This window comes from Chionomys nivalis, chromosome 1 (assembly GCF_950005125.1).
Source record: "Chionomys nivalis chromosome 1, mChiNiv1.1, whole genome shotgun sequence".
NCBI lineage: Eukaryota > Metazoa > Chordata > Mammalia > Rodentia > Cricetidae > Chionomys > Chionomys nivalis.
Window position 1 is genome coordinate 94,624,967 of NC_080086.1, and position 25,473 is coordinate 94,650,439.

The 25,473-nt window shown below is 42.1% G+C and overlaps 1 protein-coding gene across 8 annotated transcripts in view; it reads left to right on the forward strand.

Moving 5' to 3' along the window:
* The first annotated feature begins 12,844 nt into the window (after positions 1-12,844).
* The window catches only part of Pum2 (pumilio RNA binding family member 2), a 78,455-nt gene continuing 65,826 nt past the window's right edge, over positions 12,845-25,473 (forward strand). For 6 of the 8 annotated variants that reach the window (XM_057763138.1, XM_057763154.1, XM_057763146.1 and 3 more), the window contains exon 1: positions 12,845-12,967. The gene's annotated coding sequence lies outside the window, so the exon portion shown is untranslated. The remainder of the gene's footprint in view (positions 12,968-25,473) is intronic. The other 2 variants (XM_057763163.1, XM_057763170.1) reach the window with 1 other exon arrangement.

Sequence of the window (25,473 nt, forward strand, 5' to 3'; positions counted from 1 at the left end):
GGGCACAGAGAGAAGAACTTTTTGCTGCGGCTGTTTTTGCCAAGGAGGAGAGGGGAAGATTGGAAATGCCCCTGAGCTGACAGGTACCCTTCCTGGGGTTCCCCGGGGTGTTGTCTCAGGAAGTTTCATCTTACACAGCACCTGCTCAGTAAACATCTGTACAATGGAGAACTCGAAAAGGAAGGTCTGCGCTGCCGCTGGTTTCCTGGCAAAACAGGCAGCAGCTTCAACAATGTGTGTGTCAAAAGGTTGACTTCACCACCTGAGCAAGAAGTCTCAGCCGGTCCTTGTACCCTCGCTGCAGACTTCTGCAGGAAACAGAGCTGGGGAGTTGCCCTGAGTCTCTCGTCCAGCAGGACTCCTGGCCTTACTCCTGTCACACTGATTTTGGTGACTTACTCTCAGCACCTGTGCACCTCAAGCAGCATCCGGAGCAGTTTGTGGCTTTGTCTCTCCCCATCTCAGCCCCTCTTTCCCAGATCAGCTCTCCTCTGTGGCCATGTGGTGAGACAGAAGCCAAGGCAAGGGGCAGCCTCGAAGGGGCAGAGGCCTGCAGCATGCGCTATGCCACCAAAGCTATTTGCCCAAAGAGTTAGGATGCACTCGCTTGTCATTCATTTATTCCCCGTTGTCCTGCGTTCAGTACTGTCTGGGAGAAGGAAGAAGTACGTTCCGCTGCGTCAGAAGAAAACAGCAAACACAAACAATACTTCAGACAGTGATGAGCACGAAAATGTCGAACCCATTAGATGAACAGGTATGGAATGTCAGAGAAAGAGGTCAATATAGATGTGCAATCGAAGTAGGAGCATTTGGAGGAGCTATTTTAGACACAGTACATCTGAGCAGAATTCTAAGGAATCTAGGGAGAACAGGGCCCCAGCCAAGGAAATACCCCACGGTTATTCTGAAGCAAGAGTTTCTGCTGTGTTTGACGAGCAGTGCACACCCAGAGTGGCTTAAGTCAGGGTGAGAGAGGTAAGGTATTGGAGAGAGATCAGGGAGCTAGATCATAAAGGATCATAAAGGCTATGGACTTCTTGTGAGCAATACCCAGAGCCATTAAAGGGTTCTAAGAGCCGAAGTGAACTTCTTCCATAAAAGAGGCACGCTGAAAGCAAGCCAGATAAAGGCAGGACTGCATGGGCTCACTCGTATGTGGAAACCCAAAACAACAACAAGTGATCTCTTGGACGCAGAGTAGAACTGTGGTTGCCAGAAGCTAGGAGAGACGCTGTAGGAAGAGGTTCGCTTATAGTTAGAAAATGAAGGGGTTGGATAGACAGTTCAGAAGTTAACAGCATTTGTTCTTCCAGAGGACCCAAAGTTCAATTCCTAGAACCTACATGGTGGCCCACAATCATCTGTAACTCCAGTTTTAGGGGATCTGAACCCTTCTTTTACCTCTATGGGCACCAGGCATGTATGTGGCACACATATATACATTGGAGGCAAACATTAATACACAGAAAAAAAGAAACAAATCTTTTTTTTAAAGAAAATTATAGTTAGAACAATAAGTTCTATTCTATAGTGCAGTGGGGTGACTGTAGTTACAAAGCTATTGCATATTTCAAAACATCCAGAAGGAATTTGAATATTATCACAAAGAACTGGCATATCTAAGGTGACAGATATGATAATAACCTTAGTTTGATCTTTAGATGGTGCATGACTGTCTCAACATATCACATTGTATCCCACAAATATATATAATTACTGTGTCATATTAAAAAGAAAATAAATTTTATCTCCAAAATGAAAAAAGTCATTAGAAGAAACCCAAAGAAAAATTAGTATAAAAAAAGGACTGTTTGAAAACATGGTAATGGCCAGCAAGATGACTCAGCAGGCCAAGGTGCCTGCTGCCAAGTCTGTCAGCCTAAGTCCTAGCCCTGAAACCTATAGGGTAGAAGGTGAAAACCATCTCCTACAGTTGACCTCTGACCTCTACATGCACATAATGACATTCATGTGCCCCTCCGCACACACACATACACACACACACACATAAATATAATTTAAAAATTCTTCAGAGCTAGGGTGTCTTAGGGTTTTTATTGCTGTGAAGAGACACCATGCTCTTGGCAACTCTTATAAAGGAAAACATTTGGTTGGGGGTGGCTTACAGTTTCAGAGGTTTAGTGTATTATCATCATGACTGGACTTGTTGGGGTGCAGGCAGACATGGTCCTGGAAAAGGAGCTAAGAGTTCTACATCTTGATCTACAGGCAGCAGAAGCAATTGAGTCACTGGGCATAGCTTAAGCATAGGAGACCTCAAAGTCCAACTCTACAGGGACACACACTTCCTCCAACAAGGCCACACCTTTCTAATAGTGCCATTCCTTATGGGGGCAATTTTCTTTCAAACGACCACATAGGGTCTCACTGTGTAGTCCTGACTGGCCTGAAACTCACTAAGTCGTACAGACTGGTCTTGAACTCACCGAGATAAACCTACCTCTGCCTCCTGAGTGCTGGAATTAAAGGCAGCTGCTACCATAATACCAGCAGAGGCAGGCAGATATCTTATGAGTTTGAGGCCAGTATGATCTACGTATGATTTCCAGGACAACCAGAGCTACGTAGAAGATGCTGTCTCAAAAAAAAAAAAAAAAAAAAAACAGAAAATGAAATAAAATAACCCCCCAAAACTGTAAAAGGAATAAATATTTTAAAAAGTAAAAAAGAAAAAAAATATTAAGTTAAAACCGGGTGGTGGTGGAGCACTCCTTTAATCCCAGCACTAGGGAAGCAGAGGCAGGAGGATCTCTGTGAGTTTGAGGCCAGCCTTGTCTACAAGAGCTAGTTCCAGGACAGGCTCTAAAGCTTCAGAGAAACCCTGTCTCAAAAAAAAAAAAAAAAATTAAGTTGAATAATCAATTAAAGGTAAAAAGAAACTGGGTATGGTGGGTAGCTCATAGTATAATAGTTTATAATCCTATTAGAAGTAGAGGCAGGAGGGTTAGGGGTTCAAGGTCATTTGAAGCTGCAAAAGACCCTGTCTCAAAAACTATAAAAGTAAGGCATGTTTCTCCTCACTGCCTGATGCCCATCTCTCATACCATGTGACATCTTCTTCCATGTTCTCCCATTGTGAAGCCACCCACCATGAGCTAAACAGCGAAACAAGCTTCTTCCTTTACAGATTACCCAGCTAGGATGTTCTACTCCAGTGAGAGAAAACGGATGGATAGCGCTTTCTCGGAAGAACTATTTTCACACCCAATGCCCAGGAAACCATGAATACTCAATCTAAACTTGTTGTTTAACCAGAAATCTTTCAATATTACATACGTGTTTTTCTAGTAGGAATGCATCTCTAGTTTAAAGACAAAGCAAGAAGACACACATTTGAAAATGTCCATTCCTGATAGTTCAGAACATAGACGGCAGCAGTAGCTTTTCCTTGAAATCATCAACTACTTAGTGCCTCAGCATATGACTCCCTGACTCACCTCCTCACAAGCTGAGAATCACCCCGATGGTATGCAATTAGACTCTAGAAGTCACAGAAGTGTGGCACATTTGCCACAGTATGGGGACTTTTGGTCAACTTTTGCTCCTGCCCTAGTCAGATATTAAATAAGGTCATAGATTTCCTGTGTCTAAGAGCTATCATTTATGTTTTAAGCTGAAGAAAACTATGCTCAAATGTAGGTGGAATATTCTGTCTTTCCAGTCAGCTCCCAAATAACCACACAGAGACTTATTATTAATTATAAATTCTTGGCCGGTAATTAGTTGTTGTTGTTGTTGTTGTTGTTGTTGTTGTTGTTGTTGTTCTTCTTCTTCTTCTTCTTCTTCTTCTTCTTCTTCTTCTTCTTCTTCTTCTTCTTCTTCTTCTTCTTCTTCTTCTTCTTCCTATTTTCTATTTTTGGTTTTTCAAGACAGGAGTTCTCTGTAGCTTTGAAGCCTGTCGTGTAACGAATTCTTGTAGACCAGGCTGGTCTTGAACTCACAGAGATCTGCCTGACTCTTTCTCCTGAATGCTGGGACTAAAGGCGTATGCCACCCACCGCTCAGCTTTTAACTAGCTCTTATAATTTAAATTAACCCATTTATTTCTATTAATTTACATTCTGCCTGTTTTTTGGGTTTTTTTTTTTTCGCTTCATCTTGTACACATTCTGCTTCCCTGTGTTTGGTTGGCTACTCTGCCCTTCATCCCAGAGAGTTCTCCCCATGTCTGCAAATCCTGCCTAACCTCTTCCTGCCTAGTTATTGGCCATTTAGCTCTTTACTAAACCAATGAGACCAGCATATCTTCATAGTGAACAAAAAAGATTGTTCCACAACACTCATATGTGAGGAGGAGATAGGATTTGCCCCTATGAAACAATAAAACTTAGGAAAACCATTGAAAAATGTCCCCCTTGTATTTGAACACTTGGTCCCCAGTTGGCGGTTCTGTTGGGAGAAGCTATAGAACCTTTAGGAGGTACAGTCTTGTTGGAGGAGGTAAATCACTGGGCAGGGGATGCACTTTGAGGGTTTATAGCCTCACCTTGCTTCCTGCTGGCTCTTTGCTTTCTGTGTGTGATGGAGACGTGATCTCTCAGCTTCCAGCTCCTCCTACTCGTTGCCCCCTCCATTATGGACTTTTCCTCTGGGAATGTAAGCCAAAATAAACTCTTCCTTCTACAAGTAGCTTCTAGCCATGGTGTTTCATCACAGCAACCAGAGTAACTGACTGACCCACTCTATACCTGAATGTTAATACCCAGGATGTTCCCTCTGGCTTTTCCTTTAATCATGTTTCAAGGGGCACTAGGACACACATGATTATAACAGTACTGGTTATAATGTTAGATCTGCCCATGGGGAAATTGACTGGCAAGAATATAGAATCCAGAAAAGAGTGGCCCTTCTGTTTGACTGATAGGAGGAAGGGTAGGAGGAACACATTACAGGATGACAAAGATCCTGACCTGAAAGAAGTACAGCCAGGCTGCCGATGTACTTACTTGGTGGGTAGAGTGCTTGACTAGCATGCACAAACCCTGGGTTCAATCCCCAGCACATTGTTAACTGGGAGTGATGGTGTAAATCTGTAATCCTAATACCAGGCAGATGAGGGCAGGAAGATCAGGAGTTTAATGCCATCCTTAGATACTAGGTGAGTTCCAGGGCAGCCTGGACACAAGAGGCGATCTCTCTAAATGAATAAATACACAAAATGCTTGTTTAAAGAAATCAAAGAAGCTGGGCGGTGGTGGCGCACGCCTTTAATCCCAGCACTTGGGAGGCAGAGGCAGGTGGATCTCTGAGTATAAGGCCAGCCTGGTCTGTTTAATGAGTTCCAGGACAGCCGGGGCCACACAGAGAAACCCTGCCTCAAACAAAGAAGTCAAAGAAAAGAAACATACTCTAAGAACAAAGGTGCTCTGTGCTAAAACATGTGCATAAATGTTTATCATTAATAATAGACAAGGTAGAAACCACAAAAACATGCATCAGCTGATGAGCAACTAAACAAGATGTGAGACATCCGATGCAATGGGATATTCTTTCCCAGAGAAAGGAATGAGGTGCATCTGACATGAATTAACCCTCAAAAAAATTAAGGGGCCCAAGCCAATAATATAAAATCATAAATAATTCCATTTTAATAAAATACATAAGTCACTTATCTATTTAGATAAAAAAAAAAGTGTTGTAAATGTCGGTGTACAATTGTGATCCCAGAACTTGGAGGGGCTGAGGCAAGAAGATCCCAACTTTGAGACCTGTTGAACTACAGGCAATGGTAGAGAACATCTTTAATCCCAGCACTTGGGAGCCAGAGGAAGGCAGATCTCTGTGAGTTCAAGGCCAGCCTGGTCTACAAGAGCTAGTTACAAGACAGGCTTCAAGGCTACAGAGAAACCTTGTCTCAAAAAACAAAATGAAAAACAAATGAACCCCAATAGTGGTTGCTTAGAAGTAGGGTGAAAGGGGGCTGGGGTGATGGCTCAGTAGGTAAGAGCACTGACTGCTCTTCCAGAGGACCTGGGTTCAACTCCCAGCACCCACACGGCAGCTCACAACTGTCTGTAACTCCAGTTCCAGGGGATCTGATGCTCTCATATAGACCAACTTGCAGGCAAAACACCAACATACATGAAATAAAGATAATTAAAAAAAAAAAGAAGTAGGGGGAAGATAGGGAAACAGTGGCATAAAGATATACACTTTCGTTTTTGTATTGTAAAATTGACTGTTGTAATAAGTACACATTTGTAGACATAAACATAAACAAAAACAAATGAACAGTGAGGAGCTAGCTAGAGAGATGGCTCAGTAGCTAACAGCACTGGTTTGACTGCTCTTCCAAAGGACCTGGCTTTAATTCCTAGCATCCACGTGCCAGTTCACAGTTGTCTCTAACTCTAGTCCCAGGGGATCCAATCATATGCCCTCTTTTGGCCTCCGTGGGCACTACGTACATGTGGTGTACAGACATGCATGCAAGCAAAATATCCATACACATAAAATAACTAATAATAATGTCAAAGGACATAGAATAGTAAACGTTAAATGGACAAATCATAAAATATATAAATTCTATCTCCATAATTCTGCTTCAAAGTAAGAACTAAGCTGAGCGTTGGTGGCACACGCCTTTAATCCCAGCATTCAGGAGGAAGAGGCAGGCAGATCTCTGTGAGTTCAAGGCCATCCTGGTCTACGAGAGCTAGTTCCAGGAAAGGCTCCAAAAGCTTTAGAGAAACCCTATCTCAAAAAACCAAAAAAGAAAGAAAGAAAGAGAAAAAGAAAAAAAAAGAACTAACAAGGCTGTCTACAGATTTAGATACCAAATAATATGCAGAAAAACTGTTAATAAAGGCATGGGAAAACATAATTTACTGAAGGGGAAAAAAATCTCACTTTCTAGGGCTGAGATCTCTTTTTAAATTACATTTTCTGCAAATGCCTACACTAAGAAAAAAATTAATACTATGATTTCAATATATGTTTCAAAAGAGTTGTTGATTATTGTATGGTTATTGATGATTGATAGTCACATTGATTATTTCACTGTTTTGTTCACTTTGGTGCTGGTGATGGAACCCAGAGCCTCATGCATGCTGGGTAAGTATTGTCATTGAGCTTGTTATCTGGCCCTTTATTTTTCTTTCTTTCTTTTTTTTTGTTTTTGTTTTTGTTTTTCGAGACAGGGTTTCTCTGTGGCTTTGGAGCCTGTCCTGGAACTAGCTCTTGTAGACCAGGCTGGTCTCGAACTCACAGAGATCCACCTACCTCTGCCTCCCAAGTGCTGGGATTAAAGGCGTGCGCCACCACCGCCCGGCTTTATTTTTCTTTAAAATTATTTGAAACAAGCCAGGCGGTGGTGGCGCACGCCTTTAATCCCAGCATCCTAGAGGCAGAGACAGGCGATCTCTGTGAGTTCAAGGCCAGCTTGGTCTACAAGAGTTAGTTCCAGGACAGGCTCCAAAGCTGAAGAGAAACCCTGTCTCGAAAAACCAAAAAAAAAAAAAAAAAAAAAAAAAAAGATTATTTGAGACTGGGTCTTTCACTATGTAGCTCAGGCTAGCCTTAAACTTGTCAGCTTCCTGTCTCAACCTCTAAGTAATCTGGGATTACAGGTGTGTGCCACAATGGCCAGCTACACACGAATTATTTTAACAGAGAGACTTTAACACAGGAATTAGTTACACGGGCATCCAAGAAATTATCAAACAGAACGGGTCAGTGAAGAAATGCTGAGCTGACAACTGAGGTAAATACTGACTCTCCTCGGGACATAAAGGGGAAGCATAAGGAGGTGGACACTCTCTGAATTGAGAAACTAGGAGGATGAATTCCATGTGGTAGGCACCTGGATTCCTAAGGAAGGGGTGGCCTGCGTACTGCTGTAGCTAAGCTGGGTCTGAGGTACTGCCCAGCCTCTGCTTAGCCTTCTAAGGGAAGTACTCTGAGCTAGCTTTAGGAGTGTGCAAAGAAGTTGAAAACAGGAAGCCACTGCTGCAGCTGGGCTGCTGTATTGCTGGGGTCATTCTAGTAGACATTATATGCAAACACGAAGCAGCAAGAGGCTTCTCTTTTCTCCTGGCTTCCAGCGTCTCTTCCAGCATCCTCAGAGCCAGACAGGTAGTGAGCTGGCTGGTAAAGAACGCTTAACTGCAGCTTCAACAGTGCAAGCCTGGAGCTGAGAAATGACAGACCAACCATCAGGGTGGCCTTGATCACACCTCAAAATGAGATGAAAAGGAAGAACTGCATAGGTAAGGAAGTCTGAATATCAAAATATCACTGCGAATGCGACCGTGGACACTGCAACAAATACTTAGGAATTCACAAACTGAGCTAATGACGTGGAGAAAGGCTTGATTTAATCATGGTCAAATCAGAAGGATGATGCTATTAGCAAGAAAATGGTCTACACAGAGGATAAAGGTGTTTCCCATCACTAACTCCTGCCCTGTGTGGTGGTGCTTGTCTGTGATCCCAGAATTTAAGAGGTGGAGGCAGGAGAATCAGGAGTTTAAGGCAAGCCTTGTCTACAAGTTGAGTTTGAGACCAGCCTGAGCTACAGGAGATCTTGCCCATAAACAAACAAACGAATAAATATACTTTCTGTGAAAATAAAACATGAATGAAAGAACCATTTTTGAATTTCTGGATATCTTTATGAAGAACTTATATTATTATTATTTCAAAATCTTAATTTCATGTGTATGGGTGTTTGGCTTGCATGTGTGTCTGTGTGCCATCCCTGGTGTACATCCTGCTTGCATGCCTGGTGCCTGTGGAGGACAGAAGAGGATGTGGGATCCCCTGAAACTGGAGTTACAGGGTCTTTTCTTCTTTCTCCTTTTAGTTTTTTGAGATACCGTTTTTCTGTGTAGCCACAGCTGCTTAGAACTCACTCTGTAGGCCAGGCTGGCCCTGAACTCAGAGATCTACCTGCCTTTGCCTCCCAAATGCTGGGATTTAAAGGCATGTGTCATTATCAACCAGTGAGTTACAGAGTTTGGGTGATGGGACTCAAACTCAGGCCCTCTGGAAAAGAAGCAAATGTTTTTAACTGCAGAGTCATTTTTCCTTTCCCAAGTTGTATTATTATTATTTGGTTTTTCAAGACAGGGTTTCTCTGTAGCTTTTGGAGCCTATCCTGGAACTAGCTCTTGTACACCAGGCTGGCCTTGAACTCACCTACCTCTGCCTCCCGAGTGCTGGGATTAAAGGCATGCGCCACCACTGCCCGGCTCCTAAATTGTATTATTTTTATAATGATAACAAAGTCATAAAATGAAGTTACAAAAGGCTTCACAAACTGTCCCTGGGGAAAGGGCTATTTGCATAGGGAATATCAAGATGAAATTATGCTTTAAGATATAATCTGTCTAAACTGCTGCTTCTCAATTATAACTGCACATTATAACCACTAAGGAGCTTTTAAAAAAATACCAATGTCTAGGCTCCAGCCCAGACCCATTAAGCCAAAATCTCAGAAGTGGGACTTGGGAATTGATATGTGCTAAATGTTCCCGAAGTGATTGCGCTGAGCAACTCTGGTCAAGAACCACTTGAGTCAACAGGTCACACGATGCTTCCCAAGATGCAAGGCATGAGGCTGGAAAGTCAGCACACTCCGTTCTGTCCTAGCTACAGGAAGCAGTCACAACCGGAGCTAGGGAAGAAGGAAGAACAAACGCAGGATGGGGTACAGTAGCCTGGCCCCCAGTCTAGCTTCCGTTGATGCCAGAAAATGCTGACAGCAGGAACCAAGAATGCAACGTGTTCTTGTTTACATCCAGAGTGTGTGGGGGAGGGTACTTTCCCCTCCTCCCCCCCATGCTATGTGTTGGTACCTCACTTTATGTTGCTGATTCCGAAGGATAAGGCACACCCATTTACATACAGAAGCAGTCTCTAGTGCACATGATGGAACTATTGTGATTAGCTTACTAATGCTTCTCAAACATTGCTGTGTACAGGTATTGCTTGAGATTCCTTTTAAAATGCAGATTCTGATTCAGACGGTCTGGCCATGGGCCAATTCTGGCGTGTCTAACAAGCTCCCAGGTGATTAGAGAGGCTGGCCGAGGTGTCAATTACAATGTCCATCTTAACTGCCAAGCACACGAGATGTTTATATTAGCTGAGGAATACATTCTTTCCTGGTAGGTAACTCTAAAGAGAAGCCAATTATAATCACAAGTGCTTAATGAGCACGGCAGACTGCAAAGCATATGTGAAGGCACAGAAGCTGAACCTGCTCACCGGGCATGGAGAAATGGAGTAAGGCAGGGTCAGATAACTAAGGGTTGGCCTTTACTGGTCTTTTGTTTGTTTGTTTGTTTTGTTTTTCAAAACAGGGTTTCGCTGTAGTTTAAAAGCCTGTCCTGGAACTAGCTCTTGTAGACCAGGCTGGCCTCGAATTTACAGAGATTTGCCTGCTTCTGCCTCCTAAATGCTGGGATTAAAGGCATGTGCCACCACCACTACCCCACATCTGGGTAAGACTCTTGGTTGCAGCAGAAACTCCCTGGATCCAACTTTAGCAAGAAGGACAAGGAGGAGGAGAAATAGTAACAATAATAATTCATTATAGAGGTTTCTTATGGCAAGTTTCTCAGATTCCAAGTACTTAGGCAGTCAGCCAGGTACCTAAACAAGTGGGAACATCCACACTGCAGAGAAACACTGTTACAACTCCTCTATTAACTCTACTCAAGAGGTTCTCCATCTCCATCCTCCCTTAAGCCAGTCTCAAAGAGACTTTCTAGTGGGAGGAGTGTCTCCGTCCCAATTCTATTTTCTTTCTTTTCTTTTCCTTTTCTTTTCTTTTCTTTTCTTTTCTTTTCGAGACAGGGTTTCTCTGTAGCTTTAGAGCCTGGCATGACTTCAGTTCTTAGCCTGTTTGGGGACAAGAATGATACTCAAGTGGAAACCTGAAACTTGGGTAAGAGGTGAAGACTTAAATGGGGCTGAGGTCTGGATGTGTCTCTAAATATTTATGGGTGGAATCTTAAAGGCAGTACAACAGTGTTGAGAAGTGGGAGCCTAAGAAGAGGTGGGATTAGGGACCTGGGGAGATGGTTCTGGTGGTGAAATGCTTGCTACACAAGTATAAGGATGTGAGTTTGCGTTCCAGAACCTATTCAAAAGAAGGGCATTGCGGTAACGATCTGTAATCACTGAGCCAGGCAGGCAGAGACAGGATTCCTGTGACTCTCGGGCTAGTCAGCCTTGTCAAATTGGTGAACTCCAAGCTCAGGGAGAGACAAGGTGGAGACCGATTGGGGCAGATATCCAATGTCAATCAACTTCTGGTCTCCAAGTGCCAGGCACAAACATGTGCACCTCCCCCCCCCAACAAAAACAGAAATATACATTTTTTTTTAAATAGGTGAGATTAGTTCAAAGGACTCTCCTTTACGAATTAGTATCACTATTAAGGGAGTATGTTATCTTGAGAGTGGGTTAGTATAAAAGCAAGCTCCGCCCCTCCTCTTCTGGTCTATTGTCCTTTGGCATTTCGCCATGGGATTACACAGCACCAAGGATCTTGCCAGAGCATGGCAATATAGCCCTGAACTTCCTACTCTGCAGAAGCTTGAGAAGTAACTTTCTTTTCTTTATAAATTACCCGATTTGGTATTCTGTCAAAGCAACACAACACAAGATACATTTTAACACCAGTTTGTTTTTATAAGGATAAAAACCCAAAGAGCTCCTGTGTTTAGCAGGCACTAGGAGACATTACAAGAACAAAACACACAAAGTCCCTGGCCTGGTGGCACTCACAGCTGCCTAAAAAAGGCATATTAGAACAAGGCAGTTACAAGGCCCTGAATATTTGTTAAGTACAGAAATGTCCAATCATTTGACTTTTTAATAAATTTTTGACATGAAAAATTATCAAAATAAATCAGTGGTACGCCAAGAACTCGTCCCACACGTGCCCGCCCACGTCTCCAAGAGAGCTGTGATAGGGAAGGGAGTGGTCCCAAAGACTGCGACCAAATCTTTGGAGTCATTGTTATTCTCTGCAGATTTCAAGGAAGCCAGCCTCACCAGGGCAGGTCTGGCCTCTGTAAACTGGGGACAAGAAAACATCTAGTCCGATACTTGGAGCAGGTCCGTTTCCTTTGTGCTTACCCAGTAGCTGGCAACACTTGCCCACTGAGAAGTCACTATGAGACTAGCCAGGAGACAGACATCTGCGGGGTGCAATTTCTCACTCCTAAACCACCAACATCTGGATAAAAGGGGAGCTAGACGGTGAACGGTAGGGGCCTGTATTAAGGTCTCCTGTAGGCGCCAGCATCGCGGAAGTGAAGCGCCAGACACCCCAAGTTTGGGGGCGTGGGCAGCGGTGCCTGCACAGACAGGCTGGGGAGAACAATGAGATATCCGGGAGGAAGAGGAGGATGAACACATTAAGCCTCAAATAGAAAGGCAGGGGTCTGCAGCATCATCCGCGGCGTTGATCCGCCCCGGGAGCAGAGATCCAGCGGCCGATCGCGAAGCCTTGCTCTGAACCCACCAGGGAAAAGGCCAGGGAAATGCACGCCTGATGGCGGCCGCACGCGCCAGAAGAGCGCTACCCAAGTACGCACGCGCAGAGCCTCAGCCGGTTCCCCCGCGCCCGCCGCGCGGGAGAAGCTACGCACTGCACAGAGAGGCGCCGCGTCTGGGTGAGCGCTCGTCCCCCTCCCCTTTCTCCCGCCGTGCTTTGCGCGCGGCCGGTGGGCGGGGGAGGGAGGGGAGGGGAGGCGGCGGTGGCAGCCATGTTGTTGTGAGTCTCTGTGCCTCACCCTCGGTACTTCGGTGGTTCGGAGGAGGAGGGGGAGGAGAAGAAGGAGGTGGGGTGGGGGGGAGGGAGGTAGGAGGAGAAAGAAGACGTCGCCGCCACCGGAGGCGGAGGGGGAGGACGACCGGCCGAGAGCGTCGCCGCCGGTGCCCAACGGTCGGTGTCCCCCGGCTGAGGCAGCGCGGCCGCAGCAGCCCTGTAAGTCAGCCCGCGCTCGCTCCGTCTCGTCCGTGGGCGCCGCGGGGCGGGGGGCCGGCTCCGGGGCTTTGTGTGGCGGTCTCCACGGGAGCAGGCCTCGGGGCGGGAAGAGGCCGGGCCTGGGCGGGTGTCGGCTGCGGGCTGCGGCCTGGGCCCGGCTCGCACAATGCCGGGGGAGGGGAGCCGGAAGGGGGTGTGCGCCGGCGGGGGAGGGGGGTGCAGTTCGCTGCCCCCCCCCGCCCCCCCGCTTCCTTCCCGCGCCCTGCGCCCCGGCTGGCCCAGCCGGAGCCGCTTCGCCGGCCTCTAGTGACCGAAGCCGTCTGCTTTCCAGCCTCAGCCCTTGGGGTCCCACAGTCTGGAAGCAGCACGGTGGAGCCAGGGAAACGTGCGCCTTGCAAGTGGGTGAAGCGGAAAGGAGTGGTTTTATGAAAAACGAGTGTATGGGGGGGGGGGAGGCGGTGGAGGGGGTGGGTGGTGAGGGTCGGGGGAGGGGGGTCTCCGAGGTCTGCCAGTGTCCAGGAAAACCTTGGCAGACGGCTACGGATGTGAAAGAAAACAGGGACTGGGGTTCGACCGGTTCAGGTGCCTTAGTAAGGAGCGTGGTGTTTTTGTTAGGGGAACATCTCTCGGTACCCCGAAGAGTGTGCAACTCCAAAGCCGAAGGCCACAGGGGCGACTTGAAAGTCTTTGAGCCGTAGTTCTGCGTGTGAATCCGGGCAGATTTGGAAGGGAATAAACTGTGTCGCGTTGATGCCCAAACACGTGTAAAGTTGGTGCCTCTTTCCAAGAACACAGCTCTAGAAACCCTCTTTTTTCTTAGCTTAGCCTTTATTCTGTAACACCTTGGAACTTTTGGGGAAGGGAATGGATTGCGGACATTTTATGTGCAAGAAGACAAAATGCCTTGACGGCGCTTCGGATTTTAAGAAATCTGGAGGCCAAGGTTTTTCTGTAAGGGTTTTAGGGGAACTGCTTTTAAATGCTTGACAGGCTCTAGTGCCTGGAAAGGATACAGTGTGTCACGAAAGCAATTTTAAGAAGTTACCTTGGCATGTTAAAAGCTTGTTCATGGCTTAGATTCGTGACTCTTCACCATGTGACCGGGTGAATTGGAGGATATAGGAAATTCTAGCCAGGAATCCTGTTTAAAAATACAAAGATGGATATTTTTAATTGGTTAATAATAAGCCTCTGTTGCTAGTCTAAGATCTTGCTTTTTATAAATGATTCACGTCGTGTGAACAGTCAAATAATTGACGGCATGCTCTTTTTTTGCAAGAATGTCTTTAAAATTAATTTCCAGGGAAATTAAGTTTTGTTGTAGCACAGCTCTTCGACACAGAAGTTACAGTAACTTTTTGTATTTCAGAAACTTGCTACAATATCCAAGGTTTTTGTTTTATTTTTCTTATTTTGTGTCCCAATCTAGCTGATTTACCTTAAGTGGGTTTGCCGTGTGCACTTTTAAGCATTTTTCAGACAATCTAAGTTGTTAAGTTTTTAATGAAATTTTCTTTGTCTTGAGTTCAATGTTCTTTTAGGTGATTCAGCATTTACTGAGATTTTAAAATAACTTTTTCTTAGAAATCATACTACATTTCTATGTAACATTTTGTCCCTGTGTTTGTGGCATGCATATGGAGGTCAGAGGACAAAGTGTGGGTGTCAGTCCTTTCCTCCCACCATGTGGTTCCGGGGGATGGAACTCGGGTTATTTTGCTTTAAGCAGGCTTCTACTTACTGCCTTGTCTGTCCAAGATTTTAAAGTAACTTATTAATAAGGGTACAAAAAACATGGATTTTTCTTTTTTTGTAACTTTTATATTTGCTTATTAATCTTTCTAGTGTTAAGAGATAATTTGTCTTTTAAGTATGTTATTTGTCCAAGTTATCAGAAATAGTAAGTGATTTAGGCCAGGTATCACAACCAGAACCAATCTTCTCGTCAACAAAAACTGCCTCTGTGTGTGTGTGTTTGTGTAGACAATAGTGTTGTTGGAATTTAGGACCTTGTGCACACTAAGGTGAGTGCTCTACCACCCAGGTACATACCCTGCCTTCTTTTTATGTATGCTCATCATAATTTGAAGTTAGTTTGTGTTTCTTGTTCTCAACATCTTCATAGCTCCTAATTTGGAATTTCATTGAGTTTCTCTAACAGGGAACTTGTAATTTTTATATTTGTAAAACCTATATTTATCTGAACTACAGTATTTAAATACTCAAATCTCACATGACTTTATCTGATTTAGCAGTCGTTCACAGCTTGAGACCATTTTACTAACAGGTTAATAAAAAGATTGCATTTGTAGGTGTGTAATAGCTTGTGACATTAAATAGATATCTTATTTCATATTTTTAAGAAGGTGTGAAAACTGGCTTACACTTACTGTCTTTTCTCCTTGTTTGTCTGTTAGGTGAATTGTAATAGGAAATTAAAGGCTATGCTGAACCCTTGTTTTCCTGCGAGTGTGCCCCTGCAGAAAATGTGTTCAACCTCAGGAGACCAACCAGAACAGACACTTGTTTCTATAGGAGAGGACAGTAGTTGTCTAATGCTACCTGTGACTGTGTTTAGGTTAAAACTACACCTTCCAGCATAACTCTATCAGTAATAGAGATTGTCGAACTACCATCAGTCTACCTTGCCTCTCAGTTCAGTAAGTTCTGAATTCTGGTGCAGTAGAAAAATGTTCAAACTATAATGGTCTGATAGTAGTGTTATATCGACAAGTCAGTTTTTTACGAATTCCTGCTTTGTGGTTGAAATGTGAACTTAAAACTATTTTCAGACCTTTCTGGTGTGTGGAACACTAGAATTATATAGGTAGGTAACAGGGTTTTTCTTAACTTTTCAGGAAATAGTATATTTAGAGATGAGGTGATATTTTTTTTCTTCCAATATATTCCAAGAGATTTAACTTATTTATAAATGCAAATTTAGGATTTGCCTAGTTAACAAGTATCACCTTACAGAGAGTCCCTTTAAATTTTAATTGAATTATGGACACTTGTATTTCATTGACTTTTTAAATGAGTAGTTTTGTTTGAGGCTTGTATGACTCCTTTTTGGGGTCTAAAATGGCTTAAGAAATTTAAAGTGATTTGACTGTTCAAACAAAAGGATGGTTTCTTTAGTTAGCCCCATTCTGCCAAGTTTAGATACTGTAGTCTTAATCCATGTCACTTACTTTGACTTCTCTTATGTTTTTTTTTTGTGGAAGGATAAAAGGCTTTAGAGTACTGAAAAAATCCAGATGTGTCCATCTGATGTGCCTGTCATACTAGCAACCAATTACAGAAAAGCAATATCAAATGTAAAAGGATGTCATTATATTTAATTGACTGCAAGTGGGACAGGAAGAAACAAGATCATTATCACCTACTTTCTGGCAAAGGATGTGCTTGGGCTCTACACTGATCTTCCTTACCCCCAAATTTGTTTCCTGGAAAGGATTTAGTGTGCTAGGCTGTTATGATATACTACAAGACCAAGATATCTGTCTACTCAGCACTGCCTGTTAGTCATGTCCAACTCTTGGCCCTTCTGATGCATGCCATCAAGAATACTTATGGATGCATTTAAACATAAAACCCTAAACTCACTTAAAAACAGTATGAAATACTTTGTGTGAGTATGAAGTTCATAGATGGCAATATTGTGTCACAGTGTCTTTGGCTATCCTTGAAAATAATAAAAGATGTAACTGATGCCCAACAAATACATAATGTGAATGGGATTGGGAAAGTAGGAGAGTATTATTTCTGTATTTATAGTCCTTAAAAAAAAAAAGCCGGGCGGTGGTGGTGCACTCCTTTAACCCCAGCACTCGGAAGGCAGAGGCAGGTGGATCTTTGTGAGTTAGAGGCCAGCCTGGTCTACAAGAGCTAGTTCCAGGACAGTCTCCAAAGCTTCAGAGAAACCCTGTGTCGAAAAACAAAAACAAAAAAAACCGAAAAGCCTGATTTCTGTTGTAGTTGACTTACCAAAAGTAGCAAGTTCTTTTCTTTGTATGTTCAAGTGTTGAGCACAGAAATGAATGGGCATCGTACATGTATGGAGATCAGAGGATAACATTGGGTATGGTTCTTACTCAACCATGTTGCAATTGTGGGGGGGTCTCTTGTTTGCCATTGCACAACAGGTTTGCTGGAGCTTTAGTGGTTTCTCTTGTTTCCATTTTCCATTCACCATTGGGGAACTGGTTTTATGTAGGTTTTGGGGAATCTGAACTCAGGTTCTCACTCTTAAGTACTTTACTGACATCTCTGTATCCCTTTGGCACAATTTCCAAAAGACTAACTAGAGATACCTTAGTTAAGATTAAAAAATTGGTTTTAACTAAGCCTTAATTAAGGTACAGTGGTTTTATTCAGACAGTACAACTAAGTTAAATTTAGAGACAGAATGAATCTATAGCCCTGTAATAGGCAGTCAAAATTGTAAGTAAAGAAACAATAGGCTGAATTATATGACTTGTTAACTATCAGAAAAATTAGATACACTAGGTAGTGATGGTGCACGCCTTCAATCCAAGCACTAGGGAGGCAGAGGTAGATGTATCTCAGCTTTCCAGGCTAGTCTGGTCTACAGAGCAAGTTCCAGGATAGCCAGGGCTACACAGAAAAACCATGTCTCTAAAAATTAGATACAGGTATGTGCTTTTTCTTTTTTTTTTTTGGTTTTTCGAGACAGGGTTTCTCTGTAGCTTTGGTGCCTGTCCCGGAACTAGCTCTTGTAGACCAGGCTGGCCTCGAACTCCCAGAGATCCGCCTGCCTCTGCCTTCCGAGTGCTGGGATTAAAGGCGTGTGCCACCACCGCCCGGCAGGTATGCGCTCCTTGAACTATTTTATCTGTACTTTTGTGATTAAATGCAAGACTATTTCTGTAGTAAAATCTGATTTTTTTTTTTTTAATGGTACCTGGAGGGACAGCTGTGGGTGCTGGGAACTGAACTCTTATATTTTTGGTTGTGAGCCTAGCCTTTAACGGCTGAGCCTTCCCTCCGGAGGAGGCCAACATCTGTATCTTTAGTCATAGTATTGCATCAAGTTCTAAAGTTAGACAATGGGTCTAGTTTTTTTCTTACAGATGTTTTCTTGTATTTTGGGTGTGTGGATGGGGTAGAGTAGGGTAGAGGGTAAGAATAGAATCTTATGTAGCCTAGGTTAGTCTGGAACCCCCTGAGACTCTTAACAAGTTGCTGGGATTATAGGTAAATTGCTGTGCCTGGCTTGGACCTTTTGACTGAAGCACAGTTACAATTGATTTTCAAAGAATAGAGACAAATGCTTTAATTTTAAATTCTGTGGCTTCTACACCACCAGAAGAGGAGTACTCTTAAGCTCTTGCTAAAAATAAATTGCCACTTTTAAATTGGAATTCTTATTGAGAAATATTCAAGGAAAGTTGAAAATAAGTATATTTGTTTTCTGAATGTACTCTTTTCATTAAGGTATATTATCAGAAGCACATTTGTTTGAGGATTCTAAGTTGGTCTTTAGATGTTGGTTATCAGTGATTCATATTCTTAAGGAATTTATACTGTAGAGAAAGGGTTAACTCGGGATTTTAGTGCAGTATGTTAACTGTCATAGAAGTGATCTTACAAAAGTGACTGTGGCCTCTAAGGTAAAGAATACAGTGGTCAGGAAAAGCTTTGCATAAGTATAGTTGAATCTGAAAAGAATAAAGAAGTTAGGGCCAGTGAGATGACTTAGTAAAGATATTTTTCTTGGAAGCCTGACAAATCTAAGTTGTTCCCCATAACCAATGAAAAGGTTGAAGGAGAGAACTGACTGTCAAGTTGTCCTCTGACCTCCACATGAGCGTTGTGATAGAGGCATCCACACATTCTTGTCATGTACACACATAATAATGGTGATACGAATAAAGATTTAGAGAACCTAATATTATCAAGAGATAGATGAACTATTTTTCAGTTAGAGAGATTTACATATAATGACTCTGCTGGGAGAGAACTGACAGTAGTTATGAATGGAATACCTCGAGATCACCATAATGAAGTCATCTAATTTGGATATTTGTTTAGACTTTGGACACCCAGGATTATGGTTCAGGAAGATTTAAACTAAGTACCATCCTGGAGCCAGCCTAAAATTGTTACGTAATTGCTTTCTCTGTTGTATTTGGATTTTGGCATGTAACCTGTCCTTGAGATTGATTAGGGAAAAATATTACTGGAATTTCATCGAAGACACTACCTGTTAACAGTTCTATCCCTTCTCTAAGAAATAGTCCTTTGCTGGGCGGTGGTGGCGCACGCCTTTAATCCCAGCACTTGGGAGGCAGAGGCAGGCGGATCTCTGTGAGTTCGAGACCAGCCTGGTCTACAGAGCTAGTTCCAGGACAGGCTCCAAAACCACAGAGAAACCCTGTCTCGAAAAACCAAAAAAAAAAAAAAAAAAAAAAAAAAGAAATAGTCCTTTAAATGGTAATGCTAGGAGATAAGGTTGACTCCAGGGAATAGGTATAATTTCTTTTTTTTTTAAACATATTATTTATTTAACTTTATTTTATGTGCATTGGTATGAAGGTGTCAGATCCCCTGGAACTGGAATTACAGACAGTTGTGAGCTGCCATGTGGGTGCTGGGAATTGAACCTGGGTCCTCTGAAAGAAGCAGTCAGTGCTCTTAACCACTGAGCCATCTCTCCAGCCCCTAGGTATGATTTCTTTTTCCCCTGTGAAATATTATTTCATGTTAATTTTCCAAATGGTAATTTTAGGAAATCAGTAAACCAGTCTAGTCTGAATATTAAGAGTCAAGTCAAAAACTACTATTCCTGAACAAAGTTACAGAAGTGTATGTACTAAAATGAGAAATAAGTAATTCTTTTCTAAAAACAATAGTTTTTTAGAAAAACTATTTTGAACATAAACTATTTTTCTATATGTGGAAATAATTTCTTTCCTTGGGTTTTGTGCTAGCACATTTGAACTCTTCCTCAAGAATGAAGATGGGGAGGCAAAGAGAAATTCTTACTATGGGGCCAGTATTTACAGCTACAGTTCAACATATGGTGAAATGCAGTACATCAAAGCATAAACAGTCTATTAGATGATTATGTGATATTCTTTGGGTAAACAGAAAGGTGCTTACACTGTTAGCTCAAAGCCAAGATCTACCCATGAATCCCTTTACATTCCAAATTTGACTTAGAAAAGCCGTCCTTTACTTGCCCCAACTAGTGTGTTCAAGCTGTCATTGTCTTTCTTGGTAGGCAGTTGGAAATGGGGCTTTCTCTTTCAAGGGCACGATCTGAAGAATTTGTAGGAATCTTGAGGCATTTCAGATGGCATGTAATGGAGCTCCTAACATGTTACAAACCCATTCAAAATCATCATATAGATCTTTGTGACAATCACAGGCCCCTGGACCATTATCAGAACCTATAGCCGAAGTTTGAGGGGATCATTATTGAGGGAAGGCATGTCTGCAGTAGCAGGCTGCTGCCTTGTCACATTGCATGTGTTTTCAGGAAGCAGAGTTATATTTTGGATATTGAAGGGTATACCTGATATATTTTTCTATAAATTTTTTAAAAAATTTCACTCTGGGTGTGTGTGTGCGCGTGCGACCGTTCATTCAACTTTGAGTTTTCTCTTTCTACAATATGGGTTCTAAGTATGAATTCTGGTCATTAGGCTTTACAGTAGGCCCTTTAAAAAAAATCTTAAATGGTTAAAAGTTAATCAATTTAGAATTTATTTGCTGGTCTTATTACTAGTCTTATTATTCAATAACTACTTTGCTGTTTTTTTGTTTGTAGTGATATTTTGTTAATGTATTAACAAGTAAAGCTTGCCTGCAGATCAGAGAAGCAGAGAGGCCAGCCACTAGAGTTCTTTTATCTCTCCCAGTGCTTAGATTGAAGGAACGATCCTGTCCCCAGACTGCATCTGTCTCCACCAAACCTCAAACTGCACCTGTCTCCACCTCCCTAGTGCTGGGACTAAAGGCATGGAATCCCAAGTGCTGGGGATCACCTTTGTGTGAGTTCTGTTTCTCTTCACAGATTCAATCTGTGTAGCCCAGGGTGGCCTTGAATTAACAGACATCCCTCAGCCCCTGTCTCCTAAATCCTGGGATTAAAGGTTAGTGCGACCACTCCCTGGCCTCTAGTGGCTTAGCTCTGTACTCTGATCTTCCGGCAAGCTTTATTTGTTAAAACATAAACAAAATATCACTAATTTGTTTGTTTTGATTTTCGGGACAGGGTTTCTTTGTGTAGCCCTGGCTGTCCCGTAACTCAGCTCTGTAGACCAGGGTGATCTGCCTGCCTCTCTGCCTTCCTATTTCTGGGATTAAAGACATGTACCACTATGCCCAATTTGTTTTTTGTTTTTGTATTTCCTCTGTTAGTACTAGAATTTTCTTTTTAAAGAACAAAGAATTATATTTAAGTTGTACTGAAGAATCTTTTATCACAGATCTGCCTCCTTTTAAAAAGTTTTTATTAAAGTTTTTTTTAAATTACAACATAAAATTTAAGTGTTTTTTTATGTGTGTATGGGTGTTTTGCCTGTGTGTATGTCTGTGCACTGGTGCCTGGGGAAGTCAGAAGGTGTTGGATCTCCCAGAACTAGAGTAAAAGACAATTGTGAACTGCCATATTGGTGCTGAGAATTGAATCCAGATCCTCTGGAAAAGCAGTCAGTGAGTGCTGTTAATTGCTGAGCCGTCTCTGCAGCCTCCAGAGTTTAGGGTATTCGATTGTTTCATCTCACTGAAATTTAGTTGGTGAGAAGTAAATAATCAACAATTCATAGTTTACTTGAATGTCTGAGAAATTGCAATTTATCATTATCTGAAAGACTCCTTTATTTAATTCAAAGATTTGTACAGACCGTATATTTTATACTATTTCATGAATTAGAATATTTAAAGCTTTTAACTGTTAACAGAGTTGTTATAAACTTAAAAACTATTATAATATTAGATCAATATTTTATTTAGCCTATTTGGAAGAGCTAGTATACATATAAAGACATTCATTTTTTTTCTTTTAAGTTGTCTTGAAAATTGCTATTGGGATTTCTGTGTTAACATTTATGTAAAAGTTATGATGGGAGATGGAGAACTGGCTCAGTAAAGTGCCTGGCTTTGGATTCCTGGACACCCCACATAACAAGCCAAGCATGGGTGGAAACAAGCCTATTACTGAAATTCATTGTCCAGACAGCTTGACTGAATTGATAAACTTTAAGACTTGAAGTTCAGCTCTTGCCTTGTCTCAGTATATAAAGCTGGAGTGGCAAGATAACTCATATCTGCCTCTGGCCTACACATATGTACTAGCAAGTACAGACAGCTCCCACATAACACAGCGCATAGACAGAAAAGGCTGTGGTGGGACTGTGTTAAAGTCTATAATGGGTGATCCCCGTTGACTGATTAAGCATGTTCTCAGAGCTTACAAAAGAGCTGCTGGGTGTCAGAGAACAACATACTCTGAACATGTACTGAACAGGAGCTTATTTGAAAGAAGTGATTAAATAATATTCTGAGCCTGGTGGTGTGACATTTGCCTGTAAACCCAGTACTTTGAAAGTGGAGTCAGGAAGATCAGGAGTTCAGGATCCTTTTTGCCTATATAGTTAATTTGAAACCATTCTGGGTTTTATGAAACCCTACATAGTTAATTTGCCCTGACCCCCAAAGATGCACATTGAAATTTTTGAAAGAAAAATCATTTTTTTTAACTCTTTCACATCGGAGAATTTATTGGTTGAGGAGTAAAGTACACAGACATTTCAATTCTTAAAACATGTACCCAAACTCTGAGGAGTCATACATTGTGTTCACGTACCCAAAAGAGCCATGTGTTGTTTCTCTTTGAACTTACTCCAAGTGATGTTCCAGCCTCAAACTTGGCAAGTCTTCCCCAAGACCTCACATAAACTGCTCACAATCCTCAACTCCACTGACTCACCATTTTATGCCACACACAGGACACACTCTAAAGTTCAATGTTTCACAGTACATTGTTACACTTGTTAGGAAAATGGACTGCCATGGGCAGACAGTCCTGACAGGGCATATTTGGTATTTTTCTTGATATAGTGGATGTTGTATTAGAACATCTAACTTTAATAACGTTTTTAAAAAGTCCATGGGCTTTTGTTACCATTAAACCATTCTTTTTTCTGTTAAGCTTGGATTGTTCAGTTAAGCATTGGTGGGTAAATAGTTCTATTAATGCAGCTGTTTGCAAGAGGCAAATCCCCCCTCCCCCCATCCTTCCCATCTTGTTTTCCTCCTGCTCTTGCTCTTTTTGTCCTTCCATTTTTCTCTCTACCTACCAGCCCCATCTATCCTTTCTCTTGCCTTGCTGTTGGTCTTTCAGCTCTTTATTAGACCAGTCAGGTGTTTTAGAGTAACACAGCCTCACAGAGCCAAACAAATGCAACATAAAGAGATATAACACATTTTTACATCATTAAACAAATGTTTCACTGCATAAACAGATGTAACACCTTAAAATAAAATGTGATAGTAAAGCCTTATGTCTACATAATAGTTGGTTTCTCTCCCCCAGTTTGGAATTTTTCGTTTTGTGGGTTTATTAGTGAACTCAGTTATTTTCTCCCTTACCGCTATATTCTGGATTTGTTACTTTCTTAAAGTTTGGGTTTGGAGCTGTTTTCTTTTAGGCACGATACTTTACAAGGAGTGGCACTATTTCATACTACATTAATTATACTTTGAGGCATGTGTCTTGTTCTGCTTTTCTGGTGGTGAGGTTTTAATTTATTTTTAAACATTTGTTTTGGTGTGCATGCATACCTGCCATAGAGAGCATGTAGAGGTTGAGGGACAACTTGTAGAAGTTGGTGCCCTCCTTCCACCATATCAGTCTTTGGAGTCTTGAACTCAGGTCATAAGGCTTGGTAGTAGATTCCTTTTTTGAGCCATTATGCCAGCCCAATGCTGAGATGTTAAATTAGAAAAGAACATAAACTTAGAAATACTGGTTGCTATTTTTTTTTTCTTGGTGGAGTAACATATCTTTTTCACTTGTGCCTTTGGCATGATTTCAATCACTTTTGTGCTATCTTAGTAGTTGTCCAAAGCGGGTCATCTTCATTGCCTTCTAAATTATCTGACTTCAGGTTATTATCAAATTAGAAGCTATCATTAGTTAAAATATGTTGATCTCTATAGTGTTTTTTCCAAAATAAATCAGTTTCACAAACATTTTGTTTCTCAAAGTTATTGAAAGACTGAGTGCCTTGTAGTATGAAAACTGTAATGAGAGATAAAATTCTTGATTTTTTTTCTTTAAAGATTTATTTATTATGTATACAACATTCCTTCCATGTATGCTTGCATACCAGAAGAGGGCAGTAGATCTCATTATAGATGGCTGTGAGCCACCATGTGGTTGCTGGGAATTGAACTCAGGACCTCTGGAAGAGTAGTCGTCAGTGCTCTTAACCTCTGAGCCATCTCTCCAGCCCCTTGATTTTTTTTTTTTTTTGAAGGGAGTTTTAATGGGAGGCCTTATTTGCATTTAGGGACATGTATATTTTGCCTTCTTGAGGATTTAGTCTCTGAGATTTAATCCTCAAAGAGGTAAAATTTTTTTTTTTTTTTTTTTTTGGTTTTTCGAGACAGGGTTTCTCTGTGGTTTTGGAGCCTGTCCTGGAACTAGCTCTTGTAGACCAGGCTGGTCTCGAACTCACAGAGATCCGCCTGCCTCTGCCTCCCAAGTGCTGGGATTAAAGGCGTGCGCCACCACCGCCCGGCCAGAGGTAAAATATTTTTATGTAGAAACATTTGATAGGTTTTTATCTAGTGACTCTAGTGGGCTGGAATAAAAATGTTTAATTAGATGATTGGTACTAATATCATCTTTGAAGGAGATTTGTGATTTCTGGGTCAGTAAAATGTAAGTAGTGTCCCAGGTCTTCACATCTACTCTTGTTAATCCAGCATTCTTTAACTCTCATAAGTGGATGCAGCATGTTGCTGTATTTCCATATATTTAGATGCACTAAACTTGTTCAGTCATGCTGCACAGTGTACAGGTTCAGAGTTAGTAGTCATTTAGACTAGGAGACTATCTTAGGTTTGCAGCTGAATGCAGCACACATTTCAGTAGGTTGGGCCCTGGTGGGATCTCTCACAAAGTGGTGCAGAGTTATCACAGTCTTCCTCCATTTTTATGGTTTGTTCCCCCCCAGACAGGTTTTCTCTGGCTTTGGAGCCTGTCCTGGAACTAGCTCTTATAGATGAGGCTGGCCTCGAACTCACAGAGATCCGCCTGCCTCTGCCTCAAGTGCTGGGATTAAAGGCCTGCGCTACCACCGCCTGGCTTTTATGTTTTATTTTTAAAGAAACTTACAACAACATGTATTTGTGTGGATAGGAACCCATGTTACATACTTGCTGAAGTCAGACAATTTTGGAGTCATTTATTCTTCCACCATTTGGGTTCTGGAGAGCCTTGGCAGCAAAGCATCTTTGCCCACTGAGCC